Source organism: Pleurodeles waltl, chromosome 6, assembly GCF_031143425.1.
Source record: "Pleurodeles waltl isolate 20211129_DDA chromosome 6, aPleWal1.hap1.20221129, whole genome shotgun sequence".
Lineage (NCBI taxonomy): Eukaryota > Metazoa > Chordata > Amphibia > Caudata > Salamandridae > Pleurodeles > Pleurodeles waltl.
In genome coordinates, this window is record NC_090445.1 from 855,257,140 (window position 1) to 855,278,085 (window position 20,946).

Here is a 20,946-nt window from a genome sequence, read left to right on the forward strand (position 1 = left end):
GATCGAAGCTTTGCCATGACAAAGCACAATGAGAACAAACACAACAGTGGCTGCCAATCGATGAGACTCTGTGGCACCAACAGTGTGAAAAAGTGAAAGAGGAGATTGCCTCGAAAGTAAGCTCTGTCAGTTGGAATCATGCTACATACTATCCTTTACAAATGATGCTGCTGAAAGGACTGAATCAATTTGTACATCTGTAATAAAATATTTAATCAACGTACCTTAACCTATTATTGGTGGAACTGTCACAACGTTAAGCACAACATGAGACTGCAAAAAATAAGATGTTTATTATTGTATTAATTTGCACGGAAAATTAAATCTTAAAGCACTGTAAAAAATGTGCTATTTTGCTTAATACTACATTATATGTTTCAAATACTGAGAATAGGGGTGTCTGAGAAATTATCAGTGGTATTGCTCGGGGGACGTTTAAGACATTGTGCTGATAGCTGAATATAGCAAGAGTAATGTCCATTGTACAAGAAGCAAAGCTTAAAGTGGTTTAAATAATAATGGACAGTGGATTTTAAAAAGAATAATCAATTTTCAAACAGTTATATGACTCACAGATTAGTAGGACTGCACCCGTTGATTACTCAACAAAGCTAGTTCAAACAAGCATTGGCATTCGGTTACACATGATTCGGTTTGCTTCATGAATCAAAAATTAAAAACAGGTTTTACGTGTTTGAATTATAGCATGTGGTACAGGGACTCTGAATTTATTAACTTCGCCGTTAGTGATTGGAGGTTGTATCAGAACTGGCAGCTCAAAAGTCCTTCATTTATTATAAAGGCTACAGTCCGTTCTCAAGAAGCTTCTTGTTGAAGAGTGCCTGGAAAGAGCAATACCCGGCTCCAACTAATGAATGACTTCACCTGTGTTGACGTCTTTGAAATATTTTCGCTCTGGTATTCCCTTCTGCAGGAAAGAAGCACACTGCGTGCTCACTGAGTAGTTAGTGGTGAGCCCTGCCTCCTCGTTTGCTCTGTAAACCACCCTGGACCAGTCCCCTCTGCCTGGCTACTCCCAGTGCCAATCTGGCTAATTAAAATAACCAAACGACTAAAATGGCCGACCGATGGATGCACCAGGATGTTAAATCCCGTAAGAGTCAGATAATCTCTGAATGATGTATGGAAAGGCACATTGGGCCTAAAATAAAAAAAAGTAATTAGCCTGATGCTCAGAGGTAGTCATACACATTGCCAGTGCTAGTGCCATACTGAAATGTAATCTTCCAGGGGTATGGTAGGCATTTTTTAATTTGGGTGCATAGTTTTTTTCCTATTCCTATGTATGCAGGAAAATCGTCTTGCATAGAGGAAGAACATTTGTGCTATTTTACAAAAACATTTAACAAAAATTCTGCTCACATGGAGCACAGTTTTTCACCTGAACTCTTCCTTTCTTTCAAACCCCCCTAAAAATGGGATTATCGAAAAAAACTTCAATTCAAGCCAGAACTTCCACAGTTTTAAATAAAGGTGAGCTGATGCTGCTCTGTGAACCAGGCTCTCTTTCTGTGTGTCTAGGTTTTGCTTTCCCTTTGCGTAAACGTGACTTTTTTATTGTAATTGTTAATTTCATGTATAGAGCTTACTACCCCTAACGAGGCATTGAAGCGCTTTGCGGGGTATAGCACTCTACTCCAAACCACAAGATTCGAGTAAAATAGCTAGTATGTTAGTTATAAGTGCTTTGTACCTTCTTGTAGATTAGTTGTTTTAGAAATGTGTGCTCTTGGTTTCTTGTGTATTTAGTACAGTTTATAGTTGGGATAGAAATGCTATCATAGAATGATGGGAAAGGATTAGAAAAAGGGAAGTAGTAAGTTATTGGAAGGAGGGGACATCTACGCCTGATAGTTGGGTGAATTGGCTAAAAAGGAGGGCGATGCTTGACAGGGATGTTCGGGAGTAGTGAACGTGTGCGCCTGTTAGCTGTAATTAGGTCGTTTATTTACATAAAATGATGAAAGACTGCATAATGCACAGCGGTCCTTGGTACCCAATCAGTGATGCTTGAGGTACTCAAAAAAGAGAGAGCTTTCACGATGGTTTCAGTTTCACACTCTGCGTAATTGAAAATAATGTGTTAGATGTGTTTGCGGAATAGGATGTATACATTAAAAATATTTATCATATTATTGTTGTTTCTGTTTTATCGAAATGGCAGTAGTCAGTGTACATTGTCCCAAGCTCGGTGGATGTTTGCTAAAAGTCACTTCCTGGGTTTGATGACTTATTTTCATATTCAGTGGGTAAATGCATTTTCTTTCGATTTAATAATAATGTTTAACTAACTCTTTTTTTAAAGCGGCATTTAAAATGCAACTTTGCTATTTTTAAAACACTGTCAACAGAAGGTGATAGAATAACCAATTTATTTTCAATTAAATTATTGGTTTTAGAAGGATGAAATGCTGAGTGCCCTTTCCTAGCAAACAAAGTCGTGACCTGCATGCCAAACAACATTATCAGCAGGCACTTAGCTCGTGGAACCTTTTCTCGATATTGTCAGGTTCCTGTTCATTGAAAGATCCTTGAAGTCTTTGATGTTTCACTGTTCAAGTCGCCCATTGCTGACAAGGTAATGCCATTATTCTATCTTTGAAATACAGAATATGTTGCATGGTTTATAATGGATTTCCATTTCATTGCCTGGACATGTTTTGGAATGTAGGAGCCTCCTGTCGACTTATTGATTATCTTCATGGTACCTGAAGTTTATTGGCGATCCATCTGCCCAAGCATGCAGATTAGCCTGGATCAATGATCCTTTGCCTCGTGTTAGGGTTCTGTATTTCTATTTGCAGATTATATTCTAGACGAAGCAATCTGTAAATCTGTTCCTGATTCTAGATGGGAGCAGGAAGTGACAAAAGCGTACTGTATGAACACCACCATGGGGGAAGGCTGTGGAGTGCAGCCTTATTGTTAAAGGGGAGTTACGGTCCTTGAATTATTCATGCCTGCCTCTAAATTGCTATGCAAATGAGATCACGCTTTGCTCATTGTAGTCGTGTGTCTGCCAGTAAGCATTATACCTGTGAGACGTTCCAGTGTTGGATTAAGTCCCCTGATGTGGTGCTACATCTCTGCAACGACTTTCAGCCTCGAGGACAATATGAAGAACTTGTTTTTCACTTTTAATGCATGTCAGATTCTGTTCCACGTTTTATTCTTTTATAGCCAAATGCTTAATTTCCTTGAATCAACTGTTTACTGCTTTGTCTCCAACCCTTCAGGCCAAGGGTGAACGGAGCAGCATACCTGTGTATGCTAGGTTCTAGCATAGACGCACCCAATACATTCGATCTAATGAGCTCTTTAGCAGCCTCTGCTTGCAGTCTAGGCTTGGTCATTGATGCAGTGTTCCTGTTTGGCTATATCCAGAGATTTCTGATTACTGTACCATATATGGCAACTCCTTTTTTTCTTAAACCTGCACCTTTTTGTAGATTGTTTTGGTGTTTTGAACTAGTATGTTTTTGCAGTGTAACTTTGTTTCCTAAACCTGCACTGTTTAGCAGTTTATCCTTGTTTCCTGAACTTGCACTGTTTAGCAGTTTATCCTTGTTTCCTGAACTTGCACTGTTTAGCAGTTTATCCTTGTTCCCGGAACCTGCACCACTTAGCAGTGAATCCTCGTTTCTTGAACATGCAGTTTAGCAGTGTATCCTTGTTTCCTAAACATGCAGTTTAGCAGTGCATCCTCGGTTCCTGCGCTAATGCTAATTTAGTCTACCATTCGTGAACATCCATTTCTTTTTGTGGATGTTCTTTTCTCAGACCTTGCCATATAGTCTCTGTTCTCTTAGTGGCCATTTGCAGTGTGTGATGTGTGGTTGCTTTTTGCCATGTTACCTGCATGTTTCCTTCTTTTATAAGACCACTCCTTTCTAGTTCCATTGTATGCCGTGGTTTTGTATCATTCCCTCCACCTCCTATTACTGCCTTGTGTCAACTTTGCGATCACCAGGATTCTTGGGTTTGACCGGCAACCTTTCGCACTCACTGTATTATTTTTACAATTACCTTTTAAAACATCACCAATGTTATTAGCTCCTTGTATGTACAGCAGCAAGTGACATAGGGTAGGTAGAGACCCGCCCTATGCTCTCACATAGGATCTCCTCTAGCACTATTCTACACTTCCTGGTATAGCTACTGACTTGTTTCTGATTTTACCTACTCTTTCATAGCTCTCCTCATTATGATGATGCTGTTAAGCTCTTAGACATGTGTACATCCACCAAAAAAGTAGGCCACTTCATTGCCAGGGCTGGTGGGCCAGCCTCTCTTTGTAGCACAAACAGCCAGAGCTGTATGAATCACTTTCTGAAGGCCTCATCCTCCTTTCAGCACTGGGCCCGCACTCTCCAGTCCCCTGCTTTGCCCTGTCAGCCCCTTTAAGGCAGGCGAGCAGTATCTGTGTTGCTCAGCACAGAAAGAGATTGAGGAGCATTCTATTGTCCTGATTGCTTCAGTCGGTGCCTGTGTCACTGCTGCAGAGAAGTGAAGCATTTTCCTCAGGCTTCTCTATAAAAATATGGAAAGCATGCATCCCTTTCCCCATGATGTAGGCGGTTTACAGCTCATTGCAGTAAGAGCCTCAGCGCTGCTCCGTTCCTACTCTTCTTCCTCTCTTGACAGATGCTGTGGAGAAAATGCAGGTAATGAGATAGCCCTCTCAGTCCTTCCTAACCTAATTTAACTGTACATGGAGGTTAACATTTTTTGACGCACTTAAAGTGACCTAGTGATTAACTGAATAATCAATACAAACTTATACAAATTTTGTACCATAGGGATTTTTTTTGTCTTTAAAATACTTTCTTTCTTACAGCCTTATGTGCTTAAAACCCTACTCTTATTCGTCAGAGCTGTAGCCAGGATATCTTTAATTATCAAGCATGGGAGAACCAAAGTATGCGGCAAGGTTGACTATATTATGCAGCACGAAAAGGCAAATTGTGTGGCATAATGCAGCACCTCTTTTGATAGTATTATTTAGTTATTTTGCCATTTTTACTTAACACATCTTAACGCTGTGTGGACGAAGGTTTGACATCTTTAGAACCAGTTTAATACTCAGATAAAGCAATAAACAACAGATAGGTGACCCATCAACTTTTGTGATGGGCCTTTTACTGCGTGGTAACACGTGTTGCTGCATTTTTGGTACCTTTGGACCCGTTTGAGATAGAAACATTTTTATTAGTTAAAATCTTCACAATATGCAATAGAAGATGGATTGTATGGCATATGCAGAAAGTACATATTTATGCGAAAAACTCCACAGCCTCAAAATTGCATGAGTCCAATGGCACTGGCTATACCCTCCTGCCATCTTTGCCATTGTTTGCAGGTTCCCATTTTAGAGGTGTCAGAAGCTGTTCTACCAATGTGTTGCAATCACAGCCTTCTTCGACCTCACACAATCCTCCTACAACCTTTCTCCCCTCCCCGCAGCATGTCTCGGATAATACACACTCAGTGTGCGAGATAGCTTTTACTTATTCTTGGAAGGAATTCATGAGAACAAAAGCTTTGGTGCCTGGTAGCTCGGTAGTAAATTTAGTACGAGTATGTTTAGGGTGTGGTGTGTGTCTCACAAGTGCAAACACAAACGTGTGTGCTCAGCCATTCCTCCCTACCAGATCAATAAGATGGATAAAACTGGTATCTACAGATAATTAAAATGGATGCCACTAATATCTAAAGATATTAATTGTTTGGACTTATGTAAAGTTTGACTGTATATTAAAACTGACACCGTATATATTGGCTGTATAAACTAAACCTTGTTTGCTCAAGTTCAGTTTTTAGAGCTGCATAAATGCATATACTAGAACTTGAAAACACACATTGTTTACAGTACACATGGGGCGGCTAGTCACTGGTGTGACCATTATTCTACACAAGATAGCAAATATGTATTATAAGCTTAACTACAAAATTTCTCTTTGGTTACATTGTTAGGTTTGTTCCTATGTTGTGTGCCTTCTGGCTGCGTTACTTGAGAAAGTTAAAGGTATATTTTTCAGTAAATGCATTTACCGTGTATAACTTAATGCACACATTAGGAATACTTCTTACATAAAATAAAGAAAGCAATAAACACAGGTATGAACACATTTAGTGGGACAGGCTAGAATAGTGTGTCCGCAGAAGCTGTTTGTTATCTTGGAAATGTGTTAATTCTTGAGGGGCAGGGGCACCTACTATGTAACTGTGTCTATTACAGGTGGTTTTGAGACAAGCATTTGTGGCCAGGATGAACGAGTGCAGGCATTGTGCATGGACTTGATGAAACAGGTCCTGTTGGTTTTCACTGAGCATCTGATCTGCTTACAGGAACCACAAGGTTCCAGTGTTTTTACTAAAGAAATGTACTCTCAGCAAATAATAGACTATCAAGCCACCTTGCCTAAGTGAACAGTACTCACTAAGAACATCACACAATCAATCCCATTGTGTGTCGTTTTTAATAACCAAGTAGGTTCTGACAAACCTTGGACTTGTGTCAGTAGCTTCTTGTATATGGAAACATTGCTGAGTTTCTTTTCCATTCCCAGTGCCAATTGAGATCAATGCATTCTTAAGGAGATGATAATTTTCACTCTTTACTGCACTGCCCCATTGCAACACTAGCCATAAACGGTGAGCCAATGGACATAAGTATTATGTGTAGAACAGATCCAGTGAATGGACGACCCAGGGTAGTATCACATAAAGTAAGCACTAGCAGTGCTCTTTAGATATTCTCTTTGCCACAGTTTTGAACTGACTGCTGCCTTAAGAAGTTGTGAAACCGACAGGAGACAGGGAAGGTACTTGTCTTTTTGTTTAGGGCTAAGAAACATTTTGATATATATTAAGGGCATCTGGCTGTTTTATGTAAGGGATAGTCCCGGTGTTATTGTTGTTTAGTTTGCACATTACCCTGAATTCAAAAGCTAGACATAATGTCTGCAGTGTTTAAACATTTTTTGGTATAGGTATACAGTATGTATGCTTTAACAGCCTTATTCATCCAATACTTTAAAGGTGTGCGCCTTCATCTTTTTACAGGCTTAAGCTCCCAATAGGCAGTGCTTTGTCTGTCTTTACCTAGGATCTCAATTACATTGTAGTTATTACAGGACTCCTGACACAAAAATGCATCATACATCCTATTTAGTAAGTAAGAAATGTGACCCATAGAACTGTTGCTTGATACTTCAGTAAATGTGAATACCAATGATTTTGTTCAACTTTCCTCCACTAAGACTTTTATCAAATAGAAACGGAGTCATCTTTCATGAAAGCTTTGCATCTGTCAAATCAGTGAGCCACATCCTTTTGTACTGCTTAGCATTACTAAATTACTTGAATGCGACACACAATAGAATCTAGAGCTAAAAAGAATGCATTAAGGAACAGCCGTGGGGCATAATTACTGCACTGTTTGTCTGCCTTGGACTCCTAACGTGGAATTTGCTGCCCTCCTAAGGATTTATCTCAGATATTTTTTTACTGTAAACTGGTTCATTAGGATTCTGTTGTATGCTCATCTTTGTTTTTCTACAGGTTGCCATGACATCTCGGAAACTGACACACATTGTTAAATACCAATACACTGAATGGTGACAGTGCCCAAAACCCTGCACATCCAATACTAGCCTCCAATTATGATAGTATGCTTAATTAACTTGAGGAAAAATCCTGAAACAGGTGCAATATCGGTGTAACCACCCTGCCAGAAGGAAGAATGCTGGTCTGGCTGCAGCATTCTGGAAGAATTTACGGTTTCCTGACTTCCTATGCAATAAACCTACGTTGGACACTTCAACTGACTACATTATTACTTTTACAGAGTGCATTGGTGTTTTGTTTTACCCATTGTTAAATAACTGTTTACTGCTAAAAAAAAATGAAATTGAAGATTGGAAATACTTTTTCTAAATGCTTTAAACATGTATTGTTGTAGACTGCCATTAGACAAGACTGTTTCTTTTTCAGAAAAGATGCACACAATCACACACATTTATGCCCAACTCAACCCCTACAGCAGGTGCGATTGTCATTCAAACTTCCCTAACACTGAGAAAACTGTTAAAACAGGCAGTGGCAGCAGTTTTAAGTGCTGTGAAGTTTGGTCCCGCATTAAAAAAGGCCTTTTCTTTTTCCAAACATGTTCTTTCAAACTTCATACACACACCCCATGGAGCAGCATAATTTAGGCTTCACCACTACATGCCAAAGAAGCCATACATATGTGTGCCTGACACTATATACTCTGTATGCCTTAACTTCTTTCATGTAAAATGTATCACCAAAAACGCAATACTGAGGTGTACTCACTGTAGAAACTAGAGATTTATATACGTGTGTGTTTTCTAATGTTTAGCTTCACATGAAGATTTGTAGCTTTCATTCACATTTAAATTTGTATTTCAAAATACACTACATTTATTAAAAGTACATTGCGTATGGAACCATTAATTCATTTATGCTTTGCATTTATTCTGACATTGTGTATGCATATATAATCATGTATTCGAAGTGCACATTGAAAATAATTAAATAAAGTTAGCTTGAATATGCCTTTATTTTTCAACATGAAATGTATTTTTAATTGCTCTGCATTTTTCTTTTTCTTTGCAGGTGCGTTTTTACAATTTCATAGTCAGAGAAAGGAGTATTGTGTATTAGAGTTCTGAGGTCTGAGAAGAGAAATCTTGGGAAGAACAGGATGATTTAATGAGCAGAGGAAGCCTCCTTATCATCACGTATCGGGAACTAGGGTACTCAAGGTTAACTTGGTTGTTTGAGGTCTGTGGGATGGGAAAATCAACAGATGTTGCAGATGCACACTGTGAGAAAGCGAAGTAAATCTTTTTCTGGTGAAGCGTTAAGAGATATGGATGCTTCTGGGACTATTGTTCTTAAATTAGTGTTCACACTGTTAGACGGTATGGCAGATTCCCTTTTGTCTTTGAGACGTACAGACTTTTCTGCTTCCTTTTGTCCTTGCAAGTTTGTAGCTTCATGCTAAGCACCAATTTCCTTTTCAGAATACTTCTACTGAAGTCTTCATCATGCTTACACCTTCCTTCCTTTATTCCCAAATCCTTTGAAATTCTCTATTCTAAATATTCCCATTCTACCTCAAGACCTGGATTAGATGATCTTAAATCTGTTCATGTTTAGAAAAGGAGATCAGTTTCTTTAAGGAATGCTAATTTCTGTTTCTTAGTATGTGTACTGTGTGATTGTATTCTTTGTATGTCTTATGCTACTGAGACTGAACCTATTCCGGTGCTTCAGCTTGCCGGTTCTGATTCTGTATCTCTATAATATAATCTTGATATGTACCTATATTGGATTGATTACTAACTTGTAATAAACCTACTAACTTTACATACTGATTCCTGGTCCTCATTGTGTGGCCAAACGGGCTCCATGAAAGTTACATTCAAACTTTTGTTATTAACTTCCTTGCTTCCTAGTCAACTAAAAAGATCCAGTGGTTAAAGACTCGCCAGCGCTTCCATGCATGCTCCATCAGATACTTATTACCATTGTTGAGTGTGGGGAAGGGCAATGTCTTACGTGAGGTGAAGCTTCCAGTGGGTGGTGCTACCCATCTCCACCATCAAAAATGGTAGCAAATAGCATATTACACTCTGCGAATGAACACATATTGTTTAAGTCATTTCTTTCTTTCCAGTGAATTTGTTTAAAAGAGGCATTTAAGCAAAATCAGAATGTGAGGGCTTACATTTTTGCAGTAAATTGAAATCACATTGAAGAAGCCTTTCAACTACTAGCAGAGATGTTTTCCTATCAAAAGTAATAGCAACATGCAATCCATGAGGCAGTAAATAGTTCTTTTCTCATGTCATTTTTGCAGCACTCTGGTAATAGCATGGACTCCCACTAGAAATAAATATGTGAATGCTTGTCAATACAGTTAATATAATAACATTTGTTATAGGCACACATATTAGACCTGGCCTTTGAGACAGTGTTAGCTGTTGCACCTGACTCTTGATGTTCCAAAGAATGAATACATAATATACATACAGTGGGTTTTGGTCAGTGGGCTTCATCCATTTGTCTCTTACATTGTCATTCACAGTTTGCTTCCACCCACCACAACATACAGCACAGTGGATCAGCCTACTATGCCTATTGACTCCCTACACTTTGTGTGACTGCACAAAGCCTGTGCAGGTTGTTTACATACAATGTTAAATAGTACCTTTGTCTCAGTGGCACTTCCAGCTCAAAGTGTGTTTTATTTTAGGCATTTTAATTACCATTAAATGCTAGCCCTTTATGTTCCACTTATGGCGCCCAGTTAAATTATAATTTATTTTCTGTTTCCTTTTAAAAATGGTATTATAAGTATTTAAGTGACACTGCAACTTTTTAGAAGCCTGGAATTTGGGGATAGTTTGGGTGGTGTTTATTCTTGTCTATTTCAGTAAGAAAAGTAATACTGATTAATTGATTACTAAAGATTAAAATGTCACTAGTAAAACAACCACATCAGTTAATGTTTTTTTTATTTTAAAATTTGTATTGTAAGCGTTTGACAACCTTTTTTAAGTGCCTGCATGTTTTCTTTTTTTATTTTTATTTTTGTGGCATATCCTTGCAATACAAAATAAGACAAATACAAAATAATTATTGCAGTAGACTGCCAAAGCCAGACCTATTGGCTTTGCCAATGCTTGTTGTACTTGCATTCCAGCACTTGTAGTCCTGATTTTATAATGGAATAAATTGAGCTGCAAACTACATAGTGCAATGCAAAAACCTGGAGCTACTTACATGTGGATATAACTTGAGAGCTTTCCACCTACATGTGAGATTAGCCCATTGTAGTGCTAAGGTCCCACACCTACCAACATGATTGTGGGTGTCTCTGGCGCTTGTCATTTGTTATAATGTGGTGCCATGATGGCTCCTGATGCTCCTTCTCAGTTCTCCTCACTCCTCATCCACTTCATCCAATGAGGGGCATAAAAAAGAAGGAAAGTAAATCAAGGCATCTACCCTTGCAGGCCTGGGCCAAAGCACATAAAACACAATCCAAATAACTGAAAATGTGTGGTACAAATAGATTGGCCAATCACCAGGCTAGGTCATTGAACAATGAATTTATAGGCACGTGTCTTCAGTGTAAGATATTTGCATGTTAGCAAGTGCCACCCGGGGCCTGCAGCAACAGATACATATTGACCCAAGAATTTACAAAGCCAATAAGTCTGGCTTTGGCAAATGTCCACTGTTTTTAGGGTCGAGCCTGCGTTTAATGCGCACATGCATGCGTATCGCAGCGAGACGCTTTGGGGTTTAGAAAAGGGCTCGGAGCCCTGTCGACGTCACGTCAGTCTTTTTCATTGGTTCGTGGGCTTGCCTAATAAAATCTGCTTGCTTTCATTAGTCGAAGGCATGCATACGTCATGCCTTTTCTGGTGGCTAGCCCTCCTCGAGCACATCGACCAAGTACAGAAAACATGCAAGGCTTGCTGTTTTCTGTCCGGCTCGTGGACTACTTTTTCTCTAATTTACTAGCGCGATTTCGCTTGGCAGAAGTCGAGCGCTTTACATAGTTAATTGCACTTTTTCGTGTTACGTACATAAATGCACTTTTGCCGATAGGTGAAAAGTCGGGTTAGGAGTCTACAACGCTATCAGCTCTAACATGAGCAAACGTGAGACCCGTTGCATTGCAAATGCTTGTTTATTTTTTGCAAAGATATGAAAACATACCAAATTGGTAAAATATATCAAAGAAAGACGGGGCCCAGAAGCGCACAGACACCAGCCTTGGCACTGATGTACACGCCTGCTGTCACTTATGCAAGACAGCCCATTCATGAAGTTGGGTGCCAACTGCCCCATGCTTGTTGCTTTGGTAGGTGGAAGCAAAATGGAAATTACATTTGAACAGACCAATGGAAGAAGGAGGCCTACTGAAAGCCAGTGTATGTATGTATGTATGTAAATATGTATCCATTTTTATAATGAAATGTATGGAAAGTATGAGGCTGGCAAGACAGGTAAAGCTGTCTCTAGGCCAGACCGAAGAAGCGCTGAGGTAGACTGCTGTTAGTACATGTGTAAATAAGCGCCTGCAGGGAGGCGGCTTATAGGAGTACTGCTCCTTGGCTGCTTCTGCTACCATTAATGTCATGCTTGCTGCCTCCAAGGCGGCATTAGAGTCCTGGTGAGGAAGAATGAACAGTGCTGGGACACACTGTCAACAACTAATCCCTTCTGTACTCCCATCAAGGGGATGCTGTAGCAACTTTATATGGAGCATAGCAGAGACGCTAATATGTTTTCTTATGATTCCCATTCCTAAGGGATCATTCTTCTCCAATGGTGCTCTCACCATAATGCTGATCTATAACCACTGGCTAACTGCAAAAGCATGCCTGAGGATCTAGCTGTCTCTGATCACTGTGAAATCGAGCAAAGTTAGGTAAAGGGGTGACTTTTGTTTGTCATTTGTAACTGCTACATCATATGGAGCCTCTCAGACCACCTAAATGTGGGCTTAGATGTACCAGTGCTAAAGAGCATACTTGAGATTGGTTGATAAGCTCAAACTGGGGTTGTCTCCTTGTGTTTTCCCTGTCACTTAACTTGGCCAAACAGCTATGTTAGATTTTAAGAGCTACACAAACCAGCAAATCACAATAAAAGTATGGATGAGAGAACTTCGAAAAATAGGTTCAGGCTACATGACCTCAATGTTAGACTCAAGTCTTCCTCATTGCTTTATATGGACACTGAGCTAGGTTATGTTTAGTTTGCAACCCAGATCATAGAAGGGTTCTATAGCATGGCTGTGATATAAAGAACAATTCAGACCAATAGGAGTAAAGTAGCACTATAAAAAAAGAACAAGCATTGGCAATGACAATATGTCTTGCATTTGAGAGAGTTAGAGCTATTGGCGCTGTAAATTACAGTGTCTTTCACCCATGCATTTTGGTTTGGACAGGAGTGGATGTATGTGGTGTGGAGTGGAAGTATGTGAGTTGTATTGGAATTCCTAGTTGTGGAGCCTGGGATTTGACAGACACACCACAGGCACAAGCCAGACCCTCAAAGAGATGAGCACACACAGGGAAGTAGACAGGTAATCAGCGTGAAGGTGAGACTTACGGAAAAAGGGTCACGATAGACAGACTGGTATCTAGACATGAAAAGGAAACAAAGAGACACACGCATGACACATGGGCAAACAGCTATATGTAAGTGTGAGTGACAGAAGAGAAATCCTGCTGCATCCAAATCTAGCGACACAAAGAGACACACAGTAAGCCCGTAGCAGACAATATGAGTAAAAGCTTAGGCGTACCAAAAGCCAATGATAAACAAACAGGCATAGAGCTACAGAAACAAAACATTAAACCTTTATCAGAAATAAACTGTGTTTGTGCACTCCTTCACACACTTGGCATTAGACTGGAATGGTCAGAACAGCCCCTAGAGGGCCCCACAATGAAAATAGCATTTGGAAGAAACATGGTCATGTAACCATATAGTCATCCCCTAAAGGGCATAACCACATGAAAAGGAAATGGCGGACAGCATTGCAGGGTAACCATGTATTCAGCCCCTAAAGGGTACAGTGCATTACACATTTTCAGGCCTAAAAGGCATGCCAGAATATTATTACAAATAAGGCCCTTCAAACTACTCCCGGCTGTAAAGCAAAAACTCCAGCCATGAGAGAGCATAAAAAGACATTGAATGGTGGGAGAGGTTATAATTTTGGGTTCCCCCCTAACCTAGTGTGGGGACCTAGAAGGTGACCTGGGCAGAAAGAGCATGTTGTGCTAAACGTTTTTGTGGTGGTCCCATTGCCCTAAATCACCACAGGCTGAGTTATGGGCATTGGTTCTCCTGCTGTGCCGGGTAGAGCCACATTGAGGATTTTCCTTGTGTTTTATCAATTTAAAATGTGCATTTGCGAACACATAGCACTATATTCCTTTCCATGTTTCTTTGGAGAGTGTGTGCTTTCAGTCTGGGTATGTCAGTAGTGTTTTCAAGTGGTGCTAGGACCTGGGATGTCTTTCTGTCGGGTTAACTCAAAGTGAAGCTAAACGGGCGGGAGACGGGATGCAAATGCTTCTAAATTGCAAGTGTTCTGACGGAAAAATGTGTGAATGGAGCATGGCCTGCATGGGAAGAAATGTAGATGAAAGCCCCATAGTAAACCGCGCTCTGGTTATCTTTGGACTGCTTTACAGGGCCGTGGCTCTCCCAGGAGACAAGCAAATATCAGCCGGTTGGAGGAAGATTAGTTGCTTAAAAATTAGGCGGGGCAGCGGTGGAAATGCTGTTATGTTTCTCTTGACTCTTTTCAAGCCCTTCAATACCTTTGGGTTGATTTTGCGATATATAAAACCACAAAAAAAAACACACGCACACAAGACACAGCTACACGCAGTTTCTGATTAGCATTGCAGTGTAACCATATATTCAGCCCCTGGAAGGCACAGTCCATTACACATTTTCAGGCCTAACAGGCCTGCTACAATTTGAATGCAGCCAATGCCCTTCAAACACAAGCTACTCCCAGCTTTAAACCAAAAGCTCCAGTCATGAGAGAACTTAAAAAGACATTGAATGGCGGGAGAGGTTATGATTTTTGGTCCCCTCCCCAACCTAGTGTGGGGACACAGATGATGCCCTGGACAGAAAGAGCACGTCATTCTGAATGTTTTGGTGGTGGTTATATTAACCTAGGACTACTACAGGCTGAGTTATGGGCAAAAATGTTTTGTAAAAGGAATGCCCCACAAAGCATTATGGGGCAAGGTTCTTGAAAGCAGTGAATATTGCAGTATCGGCTCTCCCGCTTTGCCAGGGAGAGCCACATTGAGGATTTCCCTTGTGTTTTTTCAATTTAAAAGGCGCATTTTTGCGAACACATAGCACTATATTCCATTCAGTGTTTGTTTGGAGGGTGTGCATGTAACCGGGCGTCTGTCGCCACGGTTACTCATCGGAACTCTGAACCCGATAGCACATACCCCGGGGGTACGACCGCGAGGAGCACTGACCCGGAAGCGACGTCCGATCCAGATATCCGGGAACAAGAGGGTAAAGGAGACGGAGAGAGAGAAAGGACGGCAACCACAGGAGTGACGGGACGAGGAGCAGAGCCTGGAGAGCGAGGAGGCGATTCGGAGGCAGAACTGGAGACCGAAGAGGAAGACACCGGGAAACCCAAGGAGAACTTGCAACGCCACCACGTCCCAGGAGGGGCGTGGCTCTCACAGGTACGAGCGTACCTAGTTGTAAAAGTCCTACCCGACTGGATGCGGGTAGATAAAGGGGAAGGGAAAAGAAACGAGGAACAGGGAAGGGGACGGGCGGAGGAGGAACTAAATTGAGAGTATTCTAAATAACCTAACCGCACGTCAGGAGGGGGTGAAGTAAACCACCCTCCAGTAGTATAAAGGAGAACCAGAGAGAGAGAGAATAAGTAGTCACGGGGCAGGTGAACCACAAGACGACTAAATAATCTGCTACCCCCACACCTATCCACACCCTATCCTCACCTTCCTACTTACCTATATAGAAAATATATCTCAAACCCCAAACGTCTACACTTACCTGTTTTTTTTTCATCTTTCTTTTGGGGAACATCGCCTCCCTTTTTAAGAGTGGGATCAAGACGAACACCTGAAATCCCTAGGAAAAAGATAAATTTTGTCTTCCTGACTAACTGAGAAGAAGAAGACAATAACAGAGACACGGGTCACGAAGGACCCCGAACCACGTATAAAAACTCACTCAATCCCTATCACAATAAAAGAGCATTATCACCGTACTAGGTGTTTCCATAGTCTTTTTAAATCTGTATCACAAGAACCCATTACAGTGCATTTTCAGTTTGAGTATGTCAATAGTGTTTTCATGTGGTGCAAGGACCTGAGATGTCCTTCTATTGCATTAACTTGAAGTGAAACTAAACGGGAGAGAGACGGAATGCAAAGGGATGCAAAATTGCTAATGTTTGGACGGAAAAAATGTGTGAATGGAGCGTGGCCTGCGTGGGAAGAAATGTGGACGAATGCCCCACTGTAAACCGCTCTCAGGGTATTTTTGGACTGCTTTACAAGGCTGCGGCTGTCCCGCACGGCCGGTTACCAGGAAAATTAGCTGCTGAAAGGTGATTCAGGGCAGGGGCAGAAAAGCTGTTATGTTTTTCTTGACTCATTTCAAGCACTCCAATACTTTCGGGTTGACTTTGCGCTATATAAAACAACAACAAAAATAAATAAAAACACACACACACAACTACACGCAGTTTCTAATTAGGTAAAGCAATGAACAGCAAACACAGAAAACAAACTGCGCGTGAGAAGCCTAGCCATCTGCAAAACGCAAAGTTTGTGAACACGAGCGCTTACTGACAAAATGGTCTTGAAAATAGGGGCAGAAACACGTACATCAGAACACAAGCTAAGGCAGGAAACAATTTAAAAAAAAAAGAGTTCCCCAAAACAATAAAAAAACAATCAAAGCATAAGGAAACTGTTCTTGGCCGTTGCTCCTCAGCCAAGAATGGAAGTGAGGTATCGGCTGTACGAACCAGTTAGGAGACAGCAAAGAAGAGTGACACTTCAGTCAACCTATGGTAAGCAGCAGGCGGGATCAAAGTCCTTTTACTGAATACAGTAGGTCTTGCACACAGTGCATGCGCGCTGCCTAGGCTCGACCTAAAAACTAGGAAAACGGAGAGCCTTTGGCAGAGATAATGGGATTCTAAGTGGAACTAAGTGTATAAACTAGAATTGTTTTCTTTTTATAGAATTCTGTAGATTGCAGCAGGAAATTATGTTGCCAAAATAATCCCTGCAGGATTAGCTCTGGGACTCTGCTACACCTGTGAATGACAAAGCAGCTGAAACACCTGTTCTCATTTCTAGGTCTTCCATTAATGACTCATTAAATAAAAAAGTCCAGAGTAGGTGAAAAAGGCAGCAATCCTCACCGTAGACCTTGATGAGCATGGCAACTTCAGGATTAGTTCTTCCCTTTGCTTGAAATACTCATCAAGGAGATGGGCTTGCTTGTGTTGCTTTTTCTGAAAAGCTTTGAAGTTTCTGCTGCTCCTCTGGTCTCATTTGCCTGCATTCTGATTTGGTGGTGGTGGGCTAAGCATAGGATTCTCCCTCCCTCTTTTCATTTCACCCAGGAACTCCTGGGTCAATGCTGAGTCAGCCACTGCTCCCTTTCAAAGATGAACAGCGTTCCTACCTTGCTTCTCCAGCCCATCTGTGGCTTCAGAGGCCCCAGCAAAAGAAGCGTCTACTCCCTCAGTTTCCTCAGACATTACATCTGTCATTTCTGGTTCATTACCAGGTGATCCTGTATCCATAGTGAGGCCTTTGATATTGAGCACTGGAATACTGGCATTCTCCATCTCATTGTGTCCAGATTGCTCTCAACAATCTGCACTGGCGGTTCCAGACACAATATCTTGAGAGGACAATCCTCCAGCTAAGATTTGCTGCATTGCTCCTTCTGCTGCTTCTCAACTGTGTCCTCAGCAGGTACCCTGCTCGAGGAGAGTAGCGATAGTAACTGAGTCCATATCTTTTTCACTTCATTAACCTGGTATAATCCTTCCAATTTAGGAGTGATTAGGCTGCATTGCCTCTCCTGGTGAGCACTGTGTCTGTCATCTTGACGCTAAGAGGAAGGTAGCAATAACAAATAAAGGTTTAAGATTTACATATTTTAGCAGCAAATACAAGAGCCATACGAATATATTACTTCCTGATACCCTAATCTATCAAGTGTATTTGGGCAGGTAGCATATTTACATGTGGAAAAGGTTTCATGTATAATTGTGTGTGTAAATTAAACCCTGTGGAGGTATTTCCATTGGATCTGCTTGAAATGGGGGTCTTCGTTAGAGCATTTAGAAGGATAGCTCGCAATTTCTTCATTGATTATCACTTAGAATAAATAGAAGATACCTGCCCTAGTTATTTCTAGTTTCAAGCCTCCACATCACATAGTATACATAGAGGTGATTAGCCAACCCTCTATTAATACCACACATATTTCAGATTCTGGGGGTCTGCAAGGGATGTCTGGCCATAATATTCAACTTTTCTCAACAGCCTGGCATAGAACAGAGACTGAATTACCACTACCCCTAATGCCTCCTTCACTTCCTGAAATATCAGTAGTCTATCCTTGCTGTATTGTTCCATGGTTAGACTCCAGACTCCTCCAATCCATCCTGGTACTTCTGCCTCCAGTCTTGTAACATTAAATATCAGGTATCCCCTTAGAGGTATATTATCATGAAACAGGGTTCTTTGCAACATCGTACTTCATTTGAATGTGTCAAGCATATGTTTGACCAAATGTAGTAATGATGTAATGCTGTCAGCCTGCAACATGAACAATTGATCAAGGTCAACATGACCTTTGCACCCCTGAAGTAGCTGCTTTTCTCCATTAGATTTCCCACCCAACTAAGATCGCATTTGCTATAGTTGTGCAGCTAAATAACATTCCAAGTCAGTTAAAGCAAAGTCTTTCTTTTCATAAGACAGCTTCATTTAATTGTAGGCCTCTTCTCATGCCAAATAAAGGTGGCAAATGACAGATCCCACTATTTAAATACTTTTTAGGAGAATATACTCTGAAATATGCATAAACATTTTGGAATAGCGATCATTTTTACTATAGAGATTTGTCCACCATCGTTAACTCGAGGATGGCCTAGAGCAGTGGTTCCCAACCTTTTGATTTCTGTGGACCCCCACTTTAACATTAATGGAACCCAGGGACCCCCACTGAATCATCACTGGAATCCGGGGATCCCCCCCCCCCTGAGTCATTACTGGAAGCTGGAGACCTACTTTGTCAATATTTGTTGATATTTTTTAATTTTCTAGGCTCTCACGGACCCCCTGAGGAGGCTTCGCGGACCCCTAGGGGTCCACGGACCACAGGTTGGGAACCACTGGCCTAGAGTAAAATTGAGTTTTTCTCACTGTTTAAGATCCTATTCGTATTCATTCAAGCATATAACCAGGAGACTCAGGAATCTATACTCCCAAATCCTTAAAGTCCTCCACTTACCACTTCAACCAGAAGCCCCGGAGGTCTCTTCCAGATTTTCTCTCCAAGTTACCCATGGGCTTCATGTAGGACTTAAATGCATTAATCCACAAATCAGACACAGTCTCAAATTTTTGTAGAGCTAGCACTAGCTGTAGCAGTGATATGAGCAGGTTTTTGAATGACATTAAAGTGTTGTCTGCATAGGCAGAGACCAACCAGGAAGGATAGTAGACAATAGCTGGCAATCCCAATGCCTCCTCTCAGCTTTGTATTGGTGCTCAGTGAAGACACAAGAACTGAAAAAAAGACCAAAGGAGAACAGGCTAGGAAAAGAAGAAACACCAGCTTATTCCTCTGGCACTCAGGACCTACAATTAGTGTCTGTACCTTAGTAGCATACAAATAGTACGTATACATGACCACTAAGGCAGGTATTATATATTTATAGACCTATAAAAAACACCCACCATCATGGATAGCTGGGGCTGCTTCATCTGGATGGAAACATGAACAATCAAAGGAGCTGCTGACAAGGAAACCAGCAAAGGATCCCCTGAGAGGCCGAAACTGGATAAATCCCAGGAAATGAAGAAGAGCAGGTCTCCGATGAAAAATGAGTTAGGCCACCCAGCAGAGGAAACCTAGGAAATAATGGAGGAACCACAGCAGTGGCAAAAGACTCAAGTCTCGTATGGCACTAAAATGCTTCACACATAGACAGTACCGCATTACAACAGGGTCCCAATGATGCACTCATTTGTAGTGTAGCGTTCTACGTACCTGATAATGTCCTCCTGCACTTTGTCAGGGTATGAAGTGTTTGGGCTGGTCTCATTCTAGAATACATCAGAATCTAATCGGTTCACTCATGGTCAGGTCCAGATAGCATGAAATATGTAGATATGCTCTTTTTGTGATCCTATATGCTAAGAGAAGATACAATTATGTGTATTGTGGACACTTTTGATATGGGACAAGATGTGTTTTTCTGCCAAAGTATTTGGTACTGTTGGGTTTGGGCACTTAAGTGCTTTTTTAATTGGATTATGGGTAACATTATAACTTTGGCGGACGGAAAAGCCGTGCTGATGTGACTGTGAGGGAGGAGATGGAGGGGGAGACAGTGGAGGCAGTGGCTGTTGTTGTGTGTGTGCTTCTGTGTGTTGGCTGTGCGTATGCTTGTGGCGTGATCTGTGGTGTTTGCCCTTGTCTTTGCAAGTCATGTCTGTTGTCTTGGGTGCATGCTCGTCTGATTGTGTGCTTGGGATGGGTGGGGGGAGAGGGATCTGGGACTGGGTACAGGTAGTTAGAGGGGGACGGAAGAACTAGGGACACTGGCTGCCGTCAAAGAGGAGGCCATAGCCTGAAACGTTATCTGTAGGCCAGCCAAGCCAACGTGAATGCCCTCTGGGTAGGCATTGCATTGCTGCATCTGGGATGATAGCCCCTGGATGGCATTCACTATGGTTGACACTATGGCTACGCGGATGTATCTCAGGAGATCAACAGCCTCCTCAGTGAGGGCAGCAGGGCTGACTGAGGCAGGAGCTGAGGGGCCTGCGGCAAAGAAGACGCCCCCCCTCCTGGGTGAGCAGGTACTGGCAACTGGGTGGGGGGGCTACTGGGAGGGCGGTGCTGGAACGGGGGATGGTGGAAGATGATGAAGCCGGGATGGTCTGCCACCACCAGGGAGCTCCCATTGAAGGAGGAATTAGAGTCAGTTGTAGCAGCTCCTGTCTCCCCTGTTGTGTTACCCTCACCCTTCAACCCACTGGTCCACTCGCAGTCAGTGGACACTGCCTCCAGGAACCCGTGGGA

The 20,946-nt window shown here is 41.6% G+C and overlaps 1 long non-coding RNA gene across 1 annotated transcript; it reads left to right on the top strand.

Moving 5' to 3' along the window:
• Positions 1-843: 843 nt before the first annotated feature.
• On the top strand, positions 844-9,308 carry LOC138302050 (uncharacterized). Its single transcript, XR_011205245.1, has 3 exons — positions 844-1,494; positions 2,421-2,599; positions 8,662-9,308. It is a non-coding gene; the product is annotated as an uncharacterized lncRNA (long non-coding RNA).
• The last annotated feature ends 11,638 nt before the right edge of the window (positions 9,309-20,946 follow it).